The 5,681-nt window shown below is 39.2% G+C and overlaps 1 long non-coding RNA gene across 1 annotated transcript in view; it reads right to left on the minus strand.

The window, feature by feature from the left end:
- Positions 1-2,181, minus strand: part of LOC106150024 — a 49,411-nt gene extending 47,230 nt beyond the window's left edge. Inside the window, exon 1 of the long non-coding RNA XR_001236549.1 lies at positions 2,123-2,181. This is a non-coding gene — a long non-coding RNA (uncharacterized LOC106150024). The remainder of the gene's footprint in view (positions 1-2,122) is intronic.
- Positions 2,182-5,681: the final 3,500 nt, after the last annotated feature.

Genomic DNA, 5,681 nt, shown 5'->3' on the forward strand with positions numbered 1-5,681 from the left:
AAAAGGAAGAAGTTAAATTATCTTCACTCATTCACAAGCCTTTTTTTACATTAATAAATCTCAAGGAATACACAAAATACTGATTAAAATTAAGGAATTAAGATAATAGAATTAAGGTCAACTATAAAATAAACTCTTTCTCTAAACAGCAGTCAGTTGCAAAACACAATAAAATAAATAACAATAGCAAAGAGTCAAAATGCTAAGCACAGAAAATTTAACATGACAGATGTTACACTGATACTTACAAAACATTGCTCAGAGAAGTTAAAGTAGATGTAATTAAAAAGAGATTAATTATGTTTATGGATCAGAAAACTAAATATTGCTGTAAATTCTTTCCAAATTCATGTAAGAGTCAAAACAATCCCAACAGAAATCCTTGCAGTTTTTACTGTATTAGTAGAAATAGAATAGTCAAAATAATTTTGAAAAAGATTTATATTACGAGATGTATACTATTACCTCAAGATTTATCTAAGGTTACAATCATCAGGTGTAAAGATATCGTATAGCTCAATGGAAGATAATTATTATATTTGACATGGATGTTGAATATGAAAAAGGATAATAAATAGTTACTGAAATGACTCGCTATCCAAAGGAAGAAAACCTGACCCTTACTGCACACAACGTACAAAAGTTAATTCAGAATGGATAGTAGAACTCTTCAACTTCAGAGTTGAAACTATAAATTTGTAGAAGAAAACAAATATTTTTTTCTCTTTTTAAAAACACTTTTCCATTTCTTCCTAACTTGCCATAGTAAATGTTCTCAGATCCCAGGAATGATAGTAAATTGGGCCCAACTTTCTAACAAAACACTAGCCTCCTTCTCCCCCTGGGCATGTGGATTTAGTTGATGTCTAAGAACTCTCATCCCCAGTAGGGATTTCAGGTTGGCCTCAGGTTGGCTGGCACTTTACTGTGTTGCTTGATTTCAGGAGCACGCATTGAGAGCACTGGGGTTGCAGGGGCAGTTGATTTCACTGAGAGGTCTTCTGCTATCACCTGCCATGCTTACTCATGTTACTGATGAGAGACAACCATAGATCTAGAGCAATGCCATTCTCTTTAAAAATAAAAATGTCGGGCTGGGGATTTAGCTCAGCGGCAAAAGCGCCTGCCTGGCAAGCGCAAGGTCGTGAGTTCGGTTCCCGGTACCGGAGAAAAACAAAAAAATAAACAAAAAAATAAAAAATAAAAAATAAAAATGTCCACAATCTAAGAAGTTGATCCTCTGTGAGCAGAGAGTAGAATGATGGTTACCAGAGGATAAGCGGGGTGGGAAATGGTTAAAAGGGAGATGTTAGTCCAAGGGTGAAAAGTTTTAGTCAAACAGGAGGAAAAAGATTTAGTGATTTACTTAACATGGTTACTGTGTTTAATAATAAAGTAGTGTATATTTCCAAATTGCTTAAAAAGTAGAATTTATTTATTTACTTACTTACTTAACTTTTTGAGACAGGGACTTACTATACAGTTCAGGCTGGCCTTGAACTCACTTTGTAGACTAGGCTGGTCTCGAACTCACAAACAATCCTCCTGCCTCAGCCTCTCAAGTGCTGGTATTACAGGCGTGCGCCATCACACCCGGCTAAGAGTAGATTTTAAATGTTTCCAACACAAAATAAGGTGTGGTTATAAAATATGCTGATTAAATATTTCTACCATGTGTACAAGTATCAAAACATTCTAAATACATAATTATGCTTTAAATGTGAAAATATTCACAAAGCTGTCTTAGTTTTCTGCATTTATTATCAAATTTCTGTCTTTCTGTAAAATCCCAAATGTTCTCTATGATAAGCCTTATCTACGGTATAATATTGCAAACAAGAACACTTTAATTTACCCACCTTTTTGATTTCTTTTCTTTTTTTTTTTTTTTTTTTTTTTTTTTTGGTTTTTTCCGGTACCAGGAACCGAACTCACGACCTTGCGCTTGCCAGGCAGGCGCTTTTGCCGCTGAGCTAAATCCCCACCCCCTGATTTCTTTTCTTTTAAGGAAAGGAAATGTGTATCCTCCATATCTCAAGGGTGCCTCAGTACAAGCAGTCTAAAGCTTCCCATTGGTAGCCAACTGCAAGCAATTGGATTACTTTGTGGCAATTTCACTTACCTCTATCAAATTGTATAAATAACAATGTGTCCTGGGTTACCGTCTGCTTCCATTTAGTCACAGGGCTCTCTTTAAGGACATTCCCTCAGGTCACAACCCAACTCACGCTCCCTGAAAGAGGAACATATTCACGTTCTCCAATACTTCCCACTCCCTTTTAACTCTTCATGGTTGGAGTTTTCAGGATAGCATTTAACAGTGGATAGAGGAAGATCACTATCCTTCCCTCTGTGTTTGAACACTTTTGTCAGCCTACTATTGAGCACCACATCACTAAGAAGGCGCTAAGGTAGCATTTTCACATCTAGTTACAGCAGCCGCAGGACATCTGTTGTAGCTATGGCCAGCTGTGAGATTTTGGGGGTAGCTATGAAAGGAAAATGAAAGTAACTCGAATAGTGTCAGACCTTTCTCTCCTGTCTCAAATATCTGTCTCCAAGTGTCTCAATTCTGCTTGATGGGGTTATATTTCTATCAGACTTTGAAATTCTTTTTTTTTAAAAACCAAAAGTTCTATGTCCCATTAACACAGGGTGATATGACCATAAAGTATGAAAAGCTAAATAATGTTCCTCCCCTGCAAAAGAAGCCCATATTCCAACACAGAATACCTCCGCAAAGCCGCAGTTCAGGGTTCATGGCATCAGTCATTTGAGGAGCCTTTCCTAGTACCTATCTACAAACTCTTCTCAGAAACCCCTGCAATTTTTTGGAAACTGCGAATATCCTTTGAAATTATTTTCTTGTCATGAGATTTACAAGTAGCCAATTCAAGAATGTTATTCAGTTGTCTTTGCTGCTGATTGGCTACTGCCCTGTAACTCATTTGCAAGATGCACAAGCATTCCCGCATCATAACAAGTTGCTGTACCTGTCTTGAGTGCTCTTGTATTTGTTCTTAAAGCCCTAAGATCCCTATGCTGCCTCCAAAACACTCTGCACCTTCTAAGCCTTTATTAACACAGTGTTTTATTAAATTAAACGATACACTCTTGGGAGACATAGCATATTTTAGGATTTAAACTACAAAAATAGGCATTTGTAGGCATTTTTCTAACCACATCTAAAGTTGGTGATTTTTCACAATTTGCAGGTGCTCTAGGAACATAATCCCCACAAATTTTGGGGGTCCACTATACCTTGAATTCATGAATGCTACCTTACATGGCAAAAGGAACTTTGAAGATGTGAGTCAAGGATTTCATTCCAGATTATCTAGGTGGGGCCAATGTAACCACACTGATTCTCATAAAAATGACTAAAGAGAAATCAATCAGAAGAAGAGATGAGATAATGGAACTGGGATTGGAGTGATGTAAGTGGTTGCTGTCCTCAGTTTACTTTGGTTGTCTGTTTTTCATTGGAGTTCTTGGATCATCCTGTTTCTGCCAAATCCCACTTCTGCTATCAATTACCACAAGGATTTCACGCTTTCCTTCCTTGGCTTGACTTTCTCTGAAAGAAAATCCTGAGACAAACACTGGATGATGTCAGCACTCACCAGTAGTAAGGTGGCAAATGAGACAGAAAGAGAAGGAATTGGTCAGAGGACCAGTCTGCACCAGTGACTGCTGGAGGAATCTCAGGTCAGAGCATTAGCATTATCCACTCACATAGTGAGGAGGCTTGGGTGTTGCTACATCACTTCCCATCAGTCCACAGCTGAGAGTAGCTAGAAGGAGGTCCTAGCTGCCTAGCAGTGGACAGTGGACACCAGTAAAAGGCACTGTGGTCACCATGGAAACTCCATAGGCAAAGGAATAAGGGAGATGCCCGCTGAAGTTGGGTCAGTGATCCCTGAGGAGACAAGGCAGGGCATCTGTGGTACCCAGAGCACCGCTCCAGTCAGTCTCCCAAAGGTCCCTCCTGCACAAAGTCTTAACTACTGCCAAGTTTATTAGCAAACCTATGAAAACATTTACAAAAATATTAATTGAAGTTATAGCTAGGAAACAGAAAGAGGTTCTGATGTTCTATTGCACAGTAGGGTGATTATAGAACGTGATAATGTACCGTATACTCCCCCCAAAAGTAAAAGAAACAACTTCGAATGTTTTCACCAGAAAGAAGTAATAAATGAGGTGATAGATCTTCTTACCTTGATTTGAAATTACACAGTGTACATATGTGCAATTGAAATTACACATGTAAGAAAACATGACATGCTACCTCAGAGATGCACATATGCCGTAATTTAAAATTAAATTAAGGACACACAGATGAGAAAATCAGGCAGGGTTTCTGAGTGGACTTCTCCTCAATACCACTCCCCACAGGAGATGTGAAAAGAGGGTGTCAAGGACAATCAGCTGCTTTGTGACATGATCAATGCCATTTTTACATACTTTCTATTTTACTAGCTGACAATTTTCCTCACTATGTGGAGTCAAGAAGCAGACCTTTCCCAAGTTTTTCTCTGACTTACACTGTTTCTGCTGCTTTTTATTTTATGTTTTCTCTTCCTGGTACCTATAGAAAAAAGCATTTCACCAAAGGTAGGATTGAGGTCAGGGGCTTGTGTGGTCAGAAAATCTGAGCTCTTCTTGTAAAGGTTCAAGCAAACCTTGTCCCTTCCCACCTCTGTCCCCTTAGGAACTAGTTTTCAAGTACTTCTTAGCTTTTTGTTGAAATCTATCAAAGCAAAGCCAAGGGCCAAGCATCTTTGCACTTATTTCCTGTTCTGCAAGAGAATGAATTTGAGACTCCTCACTTGCTGACAGGCATCTCGTATCAGGTGGCAATGGCTGGCCACGAATGTGTCACAGACTTCTCTGTATCAATATTCGTTAACAAGATGAGCCAGGGGGCCAAGATGAACACTCTTTCACAAGGAGCAGTCACTACAGCCATGAGATAATCAAACTGGGATAAGAACAATTTTAGAAGAATAACTTTGAGGATGTAACTCGAGAGGGTAAGAGTGCTGTCCCTGGGTGTGAGCATGTCTCCTGGAGGGAAACTGGAGGAAAACATCAAAACCTCAGAGCCCTCAGTGGGCACAAAACCTTGCCCTGGTTTCAAAGAAGCACAAAGGTGGTTACCAAAGAGGTTCATCCTGGGAGCAAATGAACTGTGAAAATTTCAGTTAGGTTCTGAGTTTTCACACTACAAAAGCTGTCTACCTTGAAAATGGGACACTGAGAACAGGGCTGGGAGATGGCATACCTGGGGGAAGTTGGCGGTGAGATCCCCTAAATCCCACGGTCACAGTTTCTGCATAATTTTCAGTGTTTGCCTTGGTTTCATTTAAACTAACCTTTACTGAACTTTTACTATGAACAGGTTCTAATCACAAGTCTTCACCTATATATACATGTAACCCTCACTGTGCTGTGATTTGGATATAATTACCATTCTTATCTTACAAATGAGAAAATTTAGATGCAGTGATGGTTCCAATCTTTCCCAAAGCCTCCCAGTGAGTGAGGGCAAACAAGAGAATGTAGCCCATCTGCCCTGAATTGTAGTATGTGTCCCTCTTCCAAAACAGGAGGAAGAGGACATATGAGAAGTAAAGGGGGATTCAGTGTGCTCTTGGCACTTTGGAAAGGGAACAAGG

This window comes from Chinchilla lanigera, unplaced genomic scaffold (genome assembly GCF_000276665.1).
Source record: "Chinchilla lanigera isolate Chin_1 unplaced genomic scaffold, ChiLan1.0 scaffold00060, whole genome shotgun sequence".
Taxonomy (NCBI): domain Eukaryota; kingdom Metazoa; phylum Chordata; class Mammalia; order Rodentia; family Chinchillidae; genus Chinchilla; species Chinchilla lanigera.